Below are 15183 nucleotides of genomic sequence, written 5' to 3' on the forward strand. Positions count from 1 at the left end.
AACGTTTTTGACACGAAGCACCTGTTCAACCAAAGCCATCGTGTAAATAATTGCGCAGCACCTAAAGAAGCCAACTATTAAACTTAGTTTTCATGAGGAGATCTCAAAGAAAATTTGGTTTAAATAACCGAGTATTTAGCATGCAATAACCATTTTATGATAGAAAATGGCTATCTGAAACCTCTTAGATGTTGCTTCTTTCAGCTGAGGTTGGACAGAGCTGGCAGAGGGGCTCCGGCTCTCTTTTCCTTTCCGGCACTCTGTCATTGACAGGGGTCTTATCGGAGAGACGACTGCTCACATATCACCTGCTGAGGGTCACGCTGCGTTCAGAGCGGTCTCTGTGACCGACCCTCTGACCTTCACTGAGCCTGTGAGCCTGGCTACTGCTGGAATGAACACTTACTTAACCTGACCTTAAATCACATTTACTCAGTAGAATGTATTGGGAACTCTGTGCTTTACTGTCTGCATCGGCAGTGTGCAAGCTTTGTTTTTAACGATGTGTAGTAATGCAGAAAGTAAAAAATGGACTTTGAGTTACTTCTTAGTTTAGCAAGTAAATTGTAGGTGATTCGGATCGAGCTGATGTTATCGTGTTTGCGCCACAGGCTCTGACTGAGTCTCTCTATTGGTTGTTAATCAGAGCAGGTTTAATGAAGTCGCCCGCAGGTCTGTGGTTTTGTTTCCCGTGTCTGTGTGTGATTAGCACGCTTCCACCAGCATGTCCTCCTGCACATCGAGTTCTACCGGCCTGCAGGAGAGAAGATGCTTTCAAACATCCACCGCCACTAAAGATCAAATCAGGACTGAGTCACACACACACACACACACACACACACACACACACACACACTTGCATTTGAGCGCCGGAAATCAGGAAACATGTCACATGATGCCAGATGAAGTAATGTACTTTTATTAAAGTCTGACGAAATCCAAAGCGTTTATATTCTAAACTTGTGCTCTGGGACAGAACCCCACATCAGATATGGCAGGAAATCACATCCTGTTTACTCACAAAATCTGAATAATCAGTTGCTTATGGCTGGCTTTCAGAATTAAAACTGCTATTAGATTATTTCACTAGATTTTTGTGTGCTTGCTTGCAAGCGCTTGTCCGTACCAAAGTCGCCGCTAATGATCATAGGGTATTTATTTATGTATTTATTTTGGTGCTGTCAAACGATTAATCGCATCCAAAATAAAAGTTTTTGTTTACACAATATGTGTGTACTGTGTGTATTTATTATGTATATATAAATACACACACATGCATATACAGTACATATAAGAAAAATGAATTATTTATATATTAAATATATTTATATATAATATAAATTATATTAATATAAATATAAACATGTAAATACTTGTAAATATTTTCAAAATATATACTGTATGTGTGTATCTTTATATATACAAAATAAATATACACAATACACACACATATATTACAAAAAAAAAAAACTTTTATTTTGGATGCGATTAATCGCGATTAATCGTTTGACAGCACTAATTTATTTAGTAATATATTTTCAGATTGTAAAAAAAAAAAAAAAGATAAATATACAAAAAAATGTATAGCTAATATTGGTGTTCAAATATATTTTTATAAATATCCTTTTTTCCCCCCAATGTAAATGTATAATTATTTTGTCCAAATAAAAATACATTGTAAAAATACAGTTTGCATTCGCTCAAAACTGGAAATGTACTGTCTTGCCCCCTGAAGTACATTTTCTAATATAGTTTGGCATGTTTAAACAACATGTATTTTGAAGAAGATATTTTCTGCAGTATATTTAGCGCACAGTCCGTTACCAATACTTGTCTTAGCAAACACCTCTAATAACATGATTAGATGCTGTGAGTGATTAAACTAAGATAGAAAGAGGTGTAAGAAACACAGTTTGTGAGGTTAAATGTGGTTAGTGTGAAGCAGGCGTGTGTGTGTAGAGATCACATCTGATTTACACTATAGTGTATCTGACATGTCCATGTGTTTGAGCACGAGTTCATGCTGGTGTCAAAATGAACTAACTGACCCTCTGCAGTGCTTTCTCTCAGAACGGCTTTGACTGGAAAAGACGCAGCAGTACATTAGCTGTTTATAACAGCGGCTGGATTATACTCTGGCTTTCTGTGCACTGCATCTTTTTGTTTATACGTCTCTCTTCACAAGAGCCTTATTTTGAACTATTGGACCATCAGAAATGATATGAAATCATACCCTTTGTGGAGCGGGCCCTCGTCCATATGCCTCTGTTCTGCTAGTGTGTTGATGTTTAGCAGGGTGGAGAAGCTCTGGCTCTTTTTTTAATTCTTTATATACACGTACGTCATGTTAGTTTCGTTGTACAGCAGTCAGCTGAGGGGTGTGTGTGGCTCACATTCTGCTGTCTTTATTTATATATAGCTCTGGAGTATTACAGGTTTTGAATATAATCAGTTGATTAAGACAATGCAGTTATGAAAGTTATAGGAGTGAAAAGCCGAAAAGTGAAAATGATCATTCTGTGTACGTATGGAATAAAAGAGTCTCTCCCAGAGAGCAATGTTGCAATGTCTCTTTTAGGGCCTTATGGAATTCTTTTATTTTTTCCCAAATTCCATTTTATTTAAAAAAAAAAAAATTCTGGATTCCGTTTTTTTTCCCCCCCACTTTAATTTTTTTAGACACTTTTAATGGTGTAACTGTAATAACGCAACGTATGATCCTCGTACTACAGATGTGTGGGAAACAGTGAACTTGAGCTGTCGTGCAACAACACAGATAGTAACCGGAGTCAGTTAAACGGGAAGCTTGCGTGTCCAGACAAGACCAGACGAGCGTTTTAATATAGTGTACGCCATAGAATTAAACGCACCACCAAATGAAGAGCTGGGAATTCAAAATTGCCCGTCAGGTGAATCTGATGTTATGTGCGTTGTGAATAAAAATAATGTCAGCATTCCACCGACCCAGTGACCCTAAAAACAGGTTGGATTTTCTTTTGATTTCTCGGAGTGTAACGTGAGCCGGACATGTTGTCAGTCGCTGAGGTTAGACGTGTTCGACATGCACATGTAACACAGAGCTTTCACATTGATTTACGTAAGGCAAGCCGCCACTGTGAGACACAGATATCAGATGGTAAGCGGATATGCTGTGATTGCCCAGCTGTGTGTGTGTGGCCTGATGGAGAGCTTGATTATGAGACGTTGATGATAGTTCACACAGCATTTGTGATGGGTGCCGCTGAGGGTCTGGCCGTGAGCTGTGGAGTGAAGTATGTGGACTGCCAGGAGACAGACTGAGGATCTGATGGACTGATAAGCCCTGGCCCCAGGCAGGCAGACGGGTTTGAGCCTGGTTCAGGCGCGAGGCCCAGACAGGCAGAGGTGAAACGTGACTCCTCACAGGTCTGCGCAGACAGCACACCCCCAGCAGCGCGGCTCACAGACCCTCGCGCATCACCTCTATGGCAACGCAAGCAGTGCAGCAACAACAGTGATGTCATGGCGGAGGTGTTTTTGTTTGGGGTTGCCACCTCAAACACAAGCGATGAAGTCACCTCATGCAGGGCCGGCTGACATCAGAGCTTCCTCTAAGGGTGCGTTCACACTTGTCATGTTTGGTTCGATTGAAACGAACCCTGGTGCGATTGCTCTGTTGGTGCGGTTCGTTTGAGTAAGTGTGAACGCTGCCATCCGAGCCCTGGTGCGCACCAAACAAGTGGACCGAGACAGCTGAAAAGATGGGTCTCGGTCCGCTTCCAAATGAACTCTGGTGTGGTTCGAATGAAATATGAACGCAACACGGACCAAATACTTCTAAACGAAGCGGCGCTGAGGAGACTGATCGGTTAATGAGTGGTTTGATATCATACACCCGCAGCGCCGCTTTAAGTCTAATGCACCTTTTGTTTGGGGTGTTCGGTGAGTTCCATCACGATATATATACGTCATTCAACCCAACCAATCAGGTTGTGAACGAATCACTATGCCTTTAGGTTCGCTGTCAAAAATGCCAATGTGAACACTAAGCGGACCAGGACCAAATGTATTATTTTCCTTTTTGGTCCGGACTAAATGAACCAAATGAACCGAACTACAAGTGTGAACGCACCCTAAGGCTACGTTCACACTTGCGAGCCTTAGTGCTCAATCCTGACTTTTGCTCAGATCTGTTTTTTTGTATAGCTGTTCACATTGTCACATTGTTGTGTTCACTATGATTTCCGCGATGCGGGAAACGTGGACGGAATCGCGGAATCCAGTCATAAAAATGGAATTTACCGTATAACGCGGAATGTCACGGAATTTGCCAAATTTTGGATGAATAAATCAAAAGTAGGTCAGTACACTTAAATCAAACTGCGATATAGAAAGTGTCGGTGAATATTAAGATGCAAAAAAATATTTAAATATGAATCCTGCAAGTTCTGCGCGTCTCTGTGTGAATGAATGGTGCAGACGCGCGGTTTCGTTTACTACACATGCGGTGTTTTCAGCTTCTGCCGCCTCAATATACGAGTGAACACATGAACATGATCTCTAGAACTGCTCTGAGAGTCACTTCATGAGCATTTGACCGTTTCTTTTGACTAAAAACTATCATCATATCATATGAAACTTAATGAGAAACTTAACTTTACAACAACCCGTCAAAATAATAATTTGGTTAGTCAATCAATTTGGTAAAAAATAAAGCTAAAAAAAAAAAAACATTTCATAGGACCTTAAAAATCAAAATGTTTAACTTTTAATAAATTATTGTTAAATTGTACGTTTCATCATTTGAATTAATTAGACATGCTTTTTTTATTAATAAAATGTAGTCAGAGTCAAGAAAACAGAAAAATCGGAATCCTGAAAAATTAAAACGGAATTTGGGATTTCATAGAGCCCTACATTGTTGTTTTAAATGTGGCCAACACCAGATTTCCAGTGTGAACAGATCATGGTTCTGAACTGACCCGCACGCGCAAAAGCATGATGCAAACAGGGTTGCCAGGTTCTCACAACAAAATCCGCCCAATTTCTTCTCAAAACTAGTCCAAAACTAGCCCAATCGCATTCCGGGGGGGTAAACACCTATATCGCATTGAAAAACAACCCGTGGCAACAGTGAAAAAGTAGCCCAATTCCCAGTGAAAACTATGGACTTGGCAACACTTGCATAGCACGTTGTTATATAGAAGCCAGAAAAATTATGCACAGGCAATAAGAAAAATAAAGACAAAAATTGAATTGAACGAGCCCTCATGCTTTGCTTGTATATATGAGCTCTGACACATCACTGTACTTCCACTGACCACCTTTCGCAACTGTCTCGATAACTTTGGGTATGTAAAATCTTGGAAGTGACTCCCACGAGCGCAGAATCGTGACGAATGTTGATCTAGAGTGACGTAAAGGCCGAATGAATTCCGATATGACTGCGGTTGCATTGCAAAACATCTGACCTGTATCGGATTTAGCACCACATACGGAAGTGGCGCAAATCGGAATCGAGAAGATCAGATTCCATGTGATATGTGCTGTTCACACTGTCATGAGAAAACTAGATCTGAGTCACATGTGAGCAAAAAAAAAAAGCTGCAGCATCTATAGTGGGCAGTGTAAAGCAGTAAAATCGTACTGTAATATTAACAGGCTCATAATGCCAGTGGCTGTTTTCTGTATGTCAGTGCGTCCCATGGAGTTTAGTCTGTGGGTTTTACATGCGTCCAAGCATATTTTAAATATCTGATCTTGGAAGGTCTTGTACATTCTTTCACATAGGCAATCCCATTGACTCTATAAACTGTTTTGATGTCTAGATTTCTGTTTGAGTTAACCGTTTCTGTATGTGAACTTCTATAAAATATAGCACTTACAACATGGAGGAGATGCTTTCTATTCTGGATTCAAAGTGGAGTCAAAGAATTTGGATTTGAAAGTGTTTCCAGAATGAATACAAAAAGTTCTCATTGTTTGTATTCGATTTTGACCTTTGATTCAGTTCGCTCCCTCTCTCTGTCTCTTTATTTGTTATGTTTCATTAATCTCTGAGACTCTTCAAGCTGCAAATGTGTCCGTGTTAAGTGAGTCTGAACATGTTTTTTGCTTGTTTTTACAGGTAGTGTCTGAGCAGACCTGTGGGTGAGTGTGACAGCTGGTTTCTCCACATCATGGATTGGTCAAGAGATATCTGGAGATGCTCATTTCATAAATGGATTTCAGTTGTGTGGACTACACGTCACAGCATCTGCTGTTTCTGTTTGCCATGCTTTGATTGCAGATACTGGATTACTCGGACTGTTTTCTACTTTACGTCATTTGTTTTCTACTGATTGGTCAGTACGCTGTTCCACTGATTGGTCAGTACGCTGTTCCAGTCATGCTAAAATATACAATACACATACAGTAGTTAATGCTGTTGAAACTCTTGTTCACTCCACCCATAGATGCCCTACTGAATAATATAGAAATGTTGTTTTATAAAGAAATAAGGCACTTTATGTTGTGCTATGTTGTAAATGACTACAGTATATCACAATCTAATGCATCCTCTTGTACAATATTGCTTCCTTTTAATACATAAATATTGTTTACATACATGTGTGTATAATTGCTATGATATTATTTTTTTTAATTGTCCTGAATTTTTGCTTAAAAAAAAAAGTGGATTGAAGCTAAATCTATCATGTCATGATGTTAAAAAATCTAAACTGGTGGTGACGCACACAACATTAAAAGTTAATAAAAACAAAGTTTTTATAATTATATTTATTATACATTTGTAATAACATCCCAGTTGGAAATCCCCCTGGAATACTGTTCTCAAGACTATCAACATCTTTACATGCAAACAGCGGCTCAAAACCGGCTCACAAAGTATAAACATTGACTAATTAGTAATGTTAGTCTTATCTGACATTGACTTACTGCAATCAATATATGTGTGTGGCAGACATCCCGTTTACCCGCTGTCTGCTGCAGATTTATTGAGCTTCATTAACCTTAAACAAGTCATGTCGTATCTGCGCATGATTTCACTGGTGAGCAGCGACAGCAGCGCTGGCCTTTCTTCCTGGTCATGTGGCGGAAATGCTCAGTACCTGTTAGGATGGAATTGAATTTATCTGTAATTTCTTTTTGCACAGATCGAAAATGCTGAGGAAAGACAGTCATGAATTGCTCTTGACTGAATTTCAAGGGAACAACCTTACTGCGTCTCATTTTCCATGTGTTTATGGGTGAAAACTTGTCGAAACTTGAAGAAAACGAATGCATATTACAATAATAAAAGAATAATTACCTAATTTAAAGACAAATATTCTTCAAGCTCATCGAAAAAGGATGTAAAAATGGTAATATAGCCTTCTTAAATGATTCAAAATGGCCTTTCTTTGTGAGATTCAGCTTTGTTTTTGCGTATGTGCCAGACAGAGATGGATTGCATATTGTGTATCCAGTCAAATCTTATGGATTCCCTCCATGATAATTTCCTATTCAAGTGTCGTTCAACGTTGGCCAGAAGCAGGGCTCAATAACACCCGTCTGCTGAAGTTACGAGCCCAGCGGGGTGCCACAGGGCAAGAAATATTGTTTGTGGGTTATATTTGTTGAAGAGCGCACATGCAGAAGCATTTCGACATTTTCACGTCCACAAAGTTCATCAAAGTCTTCGTAAGTAGCCAGTAAAAGGTCCTGCCGTGGGTTTCCGAACAATGGCCGTGCTGATGTTTTGGCAATTAAATTTCATGACATCTTTATGGCTATCTCCGCTCAGCACCATTAGCATGACCACAATGCTTTCCCCTTCTCGCTCGCCTTTCTTTTTTTTCTCTTTTTTTCTCACACGCAGAGAAAATGACCTCTCCGCCAATCTCAATTCACTGCACTTCTATAGCGTTGAATGGACAAACTCAACAAAGGTTGACATAATTTTCTCAGGCTTTGATTGGCCCCCAGCGTGCCCCACAATGACATCATGCCCCCCCACACCTCCTCCTCTGGCATCCGTCCGTTTGGCTGGTGTTAATGAGTGCGGGCAGAGATGGCGGCATTTTGTGGTAAACAGTCCTGGGAAACAGTGAGGGAGGGCACATCCGACCCCCGACACCCCTACACCCCCACTGCTGCAGGAGCTTTCACATGGGCCGTCCACACGTTTGTACGGTGCTTCACACTTCCTAGTCAGCCACGAATGTGTAGCGTGCAACTTCTGAGGAGGCGAATAAATAAATGGAAGTGGCCGTCGGTCAGTGGACGGGGGGTTGATGCGTGTCTCTTGGAGGATATGAAGTGATTAAAGGAGCTGTGTGTTGGGAGAAGCCCAATGAATTTTTCCTGAATTAATTACAGAAGCTTGTGCCAAAGGGAATTTTCTCAGTCCTCCAGCACCACCTCCCTGTGTTTCTTTGTTTCCTCTTGACTCCGTCCAATCGCATGACAGGAATTAAATCCCTAAGTCACACCCGTAAATCTCCAGACCTCGCTCAACTGCGGCTCCCTTTTCGGCAAGATCTTTTTTTTTTCCCTGTCTTGCCATTTAAAGCAACACTTCGTCCAAATATGAAAGAGCTGTCTTCATGTACTGACCCCGTCATTCAAAATCTGCGTGACTTGCTTTCGCTCATTTCCATAGTCACTGTAGACAGTGACCACAGCTGTCAATCTGCAAAAAGAACAATAGAACTTCTTAAAAGTACCATTAAAGTTACACAAAAGCACTTTATGAAAGCTTCCCTTCTGCAGCTCTCCAATTCTACTTTCGGTTCAAATAGGGCACGACTAGATGCCAAACATTATTGTTTTTTTACATGTGTTATGATCGATTACAGTGCACCAGCATGGGATATGGGATTTGAGCTTTTCTACAGATAACGACTTGAGTTTCAATCTGCTCCACGGGTTTGAAGTGACGTGAGGGAGCAGTTGAAACCAATTCAGTGTGATAAAGGTTGCTGGTTAATCACTTTACACCGGTTACATAAGGAGACCTTGATTATGAGCTGTTTGTCTCGCTGTCAGAAGCATGTGACGTCAATGTCTAAATTCCCATTTGTTCTTCGGCAATAGCCTTCCAGGCCTTCGGAGGCTCTGTTGGCCAAGACCTATCCGTGGGTTTTCCAGCTGGGGACCTCTGACCTCGTGCAATGAAATGTATTTTTCTCATTGGTGTAGCTCCAAAACCCCAACAGCCTCGTAGGTACAAGTATCACACACATACAAATGGCCATTTCCCGTTGGAGGAGCCGTTAATGAGAATAATTTGAGGCTGAAGCTTAAACGGGGCCCGGTGCCAAACCTCGCTGCATGTGAATGCTCGCACAGCACGCTTTAAGCTCCATCCAAACCATTTCCTCAAAACGCTCCCGCCTCCCAAAGAATGACAGCAGGATAGAAAAAAAAGTCCACAATTACTCCGGTCCCAGCGCCAGTTGAAGCTTTATTTCATGACTGTACAATATTCCTGTGACAAATGGCCATTTCCCCTTGGAGGAGCCGTTAATGAGAATAATTTGAGGCTGAAGCTTAAACGGGGCCCGGTGCCAAACCTTGCTGCATGTGAATGCTCGCACAGCACGCTTTAAGCTCCATCCAAACCATTTCCTCAAAACGCTCCCGCCTCCCAAAGAATGACAGCAGGATAGAAAAAAAAGTCCACAATTACTCCGGTCCCAGCGCCAGTTGAAGCTTTATTTCATGACTGTACAATATTCCTGTGACCTCACAGATATGCCCAGAGACAGACTGTTGAAGACATTCCACCATTCATTCGCACTTTCCCGTCTTTCATCCGATACCTGAACCGAGGACGCAAGACACCTTGGACACATCTCCTGGTGCCACTGTGACGGATGTTCAGCCAGTACTCTTTTCACATCTGTATGCTCCTGTGATTTATTCCTTTTAATAGGCTTATTAAGTGGACTCATTACTAACGCCCAGGGCAGACGTTAGCCAAGACTTCTTGCTTGTCAGGAGAGCACTGATCTCTGTGTCGCTGTGTGGCTCTGGGCGTTTGGCAGCGCGGGCCGTGGGCGTTGGGCTGGGCCGCTGCGGGCGGAGGCCTGCCAGTTTGGATGGGCCGCACATATATCGGTTACTGCTGGCTGGTGGAGGGTGTGTGGGTGTACGGGAATATGAACCACACCGCTGAGCTGGATCGCTCTCTCTGTGAGCATGAGAAAACTTTCCAAAGCAGTCCCTCAATCTGCTGACCTTTAATAGAAATCTCTTGCTTCATCACTGTGCACGTATTCTTCATAAAACAGATGCGGTCCGGGGCCCCGATCATTACAGGTCTGGCTAAAGTACTTGGTATTGACGTGAAACCGCTGTTCATTTTGACTGAAGTCATTTATTTATTTGGTAAATATAATCCGATTTGCATCGGGGTCCTGATCACCCTTGTCTGGGATTACTTTGGGATAATGACCAACTGAAAGACCGTATAGATGGCATGCTTCACTATTGCTGACCTATGTGGATGCCTGATCATTTATTACATAATTCCTCAAAGCTAAGCAGCAAAAACATGCCAGAAGAAATGTGTTAAGAGTTGGATGTTTAAAACTCATCCCATGCTTTCTGTTTCTTTCTCATTCACAGCGAGGGAGGTGGGGTAGGGTTGTGTAGGGTAGGGTAGGGTGGGGGGATGCAGTGCGGCGGCCAGCGGCTAGACTGACATCCATGGGAATCTGGAATTCCATTCAGCAGTAATTATCTCCATCAATACAGCGAGAAGGGGAGGGGGAGGGGAGCTTTGGGAGGACCGATGGAGGCAGGGGAAACTTGGAAGACCTTAAATCTGGGTGCTCAAACTCAAAGATGGCACTCCTGTTTGGTGCGGCTAGGAGTGCAGGCACTCTCCAGGATTATTGAGAGCACACCTGCGATTGGCGAATAGGCTTGAGACCGCAAGTAGAGCCACATAAGCTCGGTACAAATCCTTCATCACGTTCCACCTGGCACGGTGGCTTCCCAGGGGAGTCCCCATCGGTTGAAATCATGTTCACTTTCTGGGCGTCCCCTCCTTGATCCAGTCCAGTCCTCCCAATGCCTGGGCCCTGGACGGACGGTCCAGTTGTCCCCCCTTTTTCTGCAGCACTGGCCACAACAGAAGGATATCAAGAGTGAAATTACCATGTTCCTTTGTATCTTCTTTTATCTGCTTGTCCAATCAAAGAAGATTCCAAGTATTTTGTATTTAAATTTAAACCATTTAGTGATCCAGTTTCACATCTCTGTTACTAAAAGTATTATTTTGAAGTCAGAAGAACTGACCTGTAATTCAGTGGCATTCTCTTAAACGTAAAGGTCCTTGCACACTGAGTCCGAAATTTACGTATGCGTTTTTTCGTATTCGTCATCCTAAAAATTCATCATGCACAGAAACCTTGCACACTGAGTCCGATGCGTATTAATTAATCCGTTGCGAAAAAATTTGCAAAACAGTGCTAAATGGAGTCTTCAAGCAGTGAGGATGATTTTGTTGTCCTCTCGCTTCTTAAAAAGAGAAAAAGAAAGGAAATATTGGGTCCATCCAATCCTGAGATGAAGAGAGGAAGGAGAGTTCCCCCTCCTTATTAAGGAGCAGCGGGATTATCACGGGCGATTCAAAGTTTACTTCAGGATGTCAGTGGCTCAGTTTGATGCTTTGCTAGTGATACTAGAGCCACATGTTAAAAAGACCACAACCAATTTCTGTGAACTCAGTGTGCAAGGACCTTTGCTGTGCTTTGTGCTGCGAGACGAAGTGGATCAACTTGACAATCGCCATTCTGGATTTTGGCGTTCGCTTGTACGGTGGCTCTGAATTGTCAAAAGACCTCTCAAAATGCATGCTACAGATGCGAAAAACGCAGAAAATCAAACCCGATCAGAATTTTTTTATGATGGACGAAAGTTTCGGAGGCAGTGTGTAAACGTGATGGACAACGTGAAGTCGTATTTATTTTCAACGTGCGAAAATTTCGGATGAAAATGTCGGACTCAGTGTGCAATGGACTTAAAGGTTCCAAAAGGAGTTTTTTTCGCGGAGATGTTCCATAATAGATCCATTTTAGGTTCCCCAAAGAACCTTTCAGTTCATAAAAGAACCGCCCGCTTCTCTTACCCTTTTCCACTATAAAGAACATTTTGTGGTTCCATGGATGTTCTTCATGGAACTATAGATGCCAATTAAAGAACCTTTATGTTTTAGAGTGTACCTGTGGTTTTTACCCGTCGTCTGAGGAAGAACCTCCTGAGGTCAAAAGCTGTTCATGGTCCAGGAAGTCGAATCAGTGTCTTGATATAATACAGGTTCAGTTGGGAGGCTATGAACAATTGTCACAGATCAGCAGATTTTCAAAAATGTAACAACGCTGCATGATTATTCCTGAACTGTCTCATAGCACATACAATATTTTACGTAATTTAGTTTTAAGCACTGACTCACCTTTGCTTTCTCTGCTGTAGATTAGATAGCTGGTTTCACTCCATTCAGGTGTGGTTTGTGATTATTGTTGAGCTCAGGCCCGCTCTGATAAAGTATCTTAACAACCTCCGTCTACTTCAGATACAAACCATTTCACCTGAGCTGCAGGCTGGAGCTGAATGAATGAACGAGGCCCTGCATGAGGGATTGTCTTTAGCGTGTATGCTGGTATCTGACAGATGCTATCAGGCCGGTCATGTTTTTGAGTGAATGGATTACGCGGCGAGGCGCATGCACCGAGGCTGGTGTACGTGTCAGGCTAGCAGTTTCAGGTCTGTTCAGTGCTTCTAAAGGAGCCGCCGGTCATGAGGAACTCTCTGACCTACTGACCCTGGGACACTCTCAGGTCTTTTTTACAGGCAGCACTTGAATTTCAGCAGGCGGTGTGGTGGGCTGACGGGGAGGTGAGGAAACCATCTATCAATCAGGGACAGCTAGGTGACACGCTAGCCAGGTTAAGGACACGGATGCTGGGCTCCGCTTCGCCTGGGGTCGTGGGTACGCTCTCTGGCTCCCACGGTTGCTCCCTGTGCCCTGATAAACGGTGTCAGGGTCGGCCAGTGGGTCGATAGCCATCCTCTTATCTGGGTAAACAGCGGTCATGTTTGCAGATGGTGATGGATGCCTGATTGAGCTGTTTTTCCTTCTTTTTCACACATATTGAACTGAGCCATCAGGTCATGCACTCAAGGAAAAGCAAGCGCTAATGGCTCAGTGCTATGCTTGGTGTTTTAGGCATGTTTGCATGCAGAGGAATGTTGACTTTCAAGTGACATTACCTGCATTTAATGGTCAGATGCAGGAAGTGCACATTAAACTTTTTAGCCCGTGTCTGGTAGATTTTGATTAAAACATCTACATGTGCCACACATATGTATTCTTTATTAGAACCCAATATGTCTTTATAGAAATGGAACACAAATAAAAATTCCTTTTATTTTCCAAGGCATTCTTACATGTTAGCTTAGTTCCTGCTCTGCACACACTGGGCTTCTCTCCGATAACATCATGAAGTGCATTCTGGGAAGGTCTTTAAACCATATTTATGGAATTTCTATATATGTTTGGCTATTTTTTGGCTGTTTTTCATTCTCTATTCACTCCAACATATCCACTTTATCTTTTTTTGGTAAAGAATTTAATACATGGGCACAATTTATATTGGTCTAAAAACAATTACAAACATTTAAGCTTCAAATGAAGAGGTTTTATTATTGATGAATCAGATTTTTCTCACATTTTAGACCTTTTAACTAGTTGCTTGCATATTACTAGCATACTGACTGTTTATAAAACACATATTAATGCCTTATTCTGCATGACCATACTTTAGATCCCTTACCCCGACTCAATACCTAAACTTAACAACTACCTTACTAACTATTAATAAGCAGCTATTAGGAGTTTGAGGCAAAATTCATAGTTAATAGTTAGTCAGTAGTGAGAACTAGTCCCTAAACGTGACCCACTTATTTCTATAATAATCTTGAGATGTCAAAAATATCTGTGTACTGCTGTGCATCCTGCCTTGTACTTTCAGATCAGTCCCAATTTGGTGTTTAATCTGGGAGCGCAGGCTGATTAAAATAATGACGACTAAGGGATTTTTCTCTCTCTACTCATGTTCAAAGACCTCTTTGTCCTTCAGTGCAACCTACTTGAAATTTTGCCCAGAAAGTTGACGCTGCCCGATTGTTATCAGCAGGCTCTAAAATCACCCTGTTTATAGCCCCTCTCTTGTAATTTAAACCACTTGCTTCTTATTAGAAATCTGAGATATGCTGCATGTTTCATCATCATTATTCTGCTCTATGTTTTTAATCTCATCTCATCCCTGTGTAAAAATAAATTCCACCTCGTATCAAATGATATGAGAATGACAGCTTGAAACGGATATTGCTCCTCTGACAGCTCATTATGAAGATGGGCAGGTCTGGAACACAATACATGGCTCTGTGCCACTGCCAATCTAGCCTGCCCTCTGTTTTAGCTCTGTCATGTGTGTGTGTGTATATATATATATATATATATGTATGTGTATTCAGTGTGCTTATGTATAAGTTGTTTTGGCCTCAGAACAGCTCCTGAAATACAGGAAGGAAACACATCCTCTCTGTAGTGACAGTTCAAAGAGAAATGAAAGTGAGATGTGAAAAAGTGAAATGTTACTGTATGCCAATTTTATACTTGCACTAAAACAAGTGGGTGTTCATATTCCTGGACCATTCTGATTCTGTTTCAACTCTCTTTCATTTCAACATCCTTTCTGTCATGCTCAACAGTTTGAACACTTTGTTATGCGAAAAAAAAAAAAAGATAGATATTTTACGGATTTTTTTTTTGTATCTCCGCGTAAAGCATGATGTTTGCTGAGTAATTGCAAACAAATATTGTGATTTATTCATAAACTCATAAATTTGTAATATTACAGTACGATAGTATATGAATTACAATATTACAATACTATATAGTATATGAATCGGAAAGAATTGATGAATTATCATAATACAAATACACATTAATACAAAATTGGTATTTTTCAAAGCTGTAAGCTTGTAAATGATTGGGTGTAATTAAAAATCCGTCAAAGTTAATCTACTGGTGGTGGTCCTTAAAATAGCATCTATGGTGTTTATGATCTTTATACTTTGGAATCAAGTTGTGAAAATATGATTATATTAAGATTCAACACTAACCGTATCAAAGCAAGGTAAAAAAATACA

The 15183-nt window shown here is 41.4% G+C and overlaps 1 protein-coding gene and 1 long non-coding RNA gene across 3 annotated transcripts in view; one reads left to right on the forward strand and one right to left on the reverse strand.

The window, feature by feature from the left end:
* The window catches only part of LOC107680208 (uncharacterized), a 64166-nt gene extending 57471 nt beyond the window's left edge, over positions 1-6695 (forward strand). For both annotated transcript variants that reach the window (XR_001633123.1, XR_001633124.1), the window contains exon 4: positions 6107-6695. This is a non-coding gene — a long non-coding RNA (uncharacterized LOC107680208). The remainder of the gene's footprint in view (positions 1-6106) is intronic.
* Positions 1-15183, reverse strand: part of LOC107680187 (gastrula zinc finger protein XlCGF57.1-like) — a 964523-nt gene that overhangs the window by 641262 nt on the left and 308078 nt on the right. The window lies entirely within an intron of this gene.

This window comes from Sinocyclocheilus anshuiensis, unplaced genomic scaffold, assembly GCF_001515605.1.
Source record: "Sinocyclocheilus anshuiensis isolate Anshui unplaced genomic scaffold, SAMN03320099.WGS_v1.1 scaffold492, whole genome shotgun sequence".
Classification (NCBI taxonomy): domain Eukaryota; kingdom Metazoa; phylum Chordata; class Actinopteri; order Cypriniformes; family Cyprinidae; genus Sinocyclocheilus; species Sinocyclocheilus anshuiensis.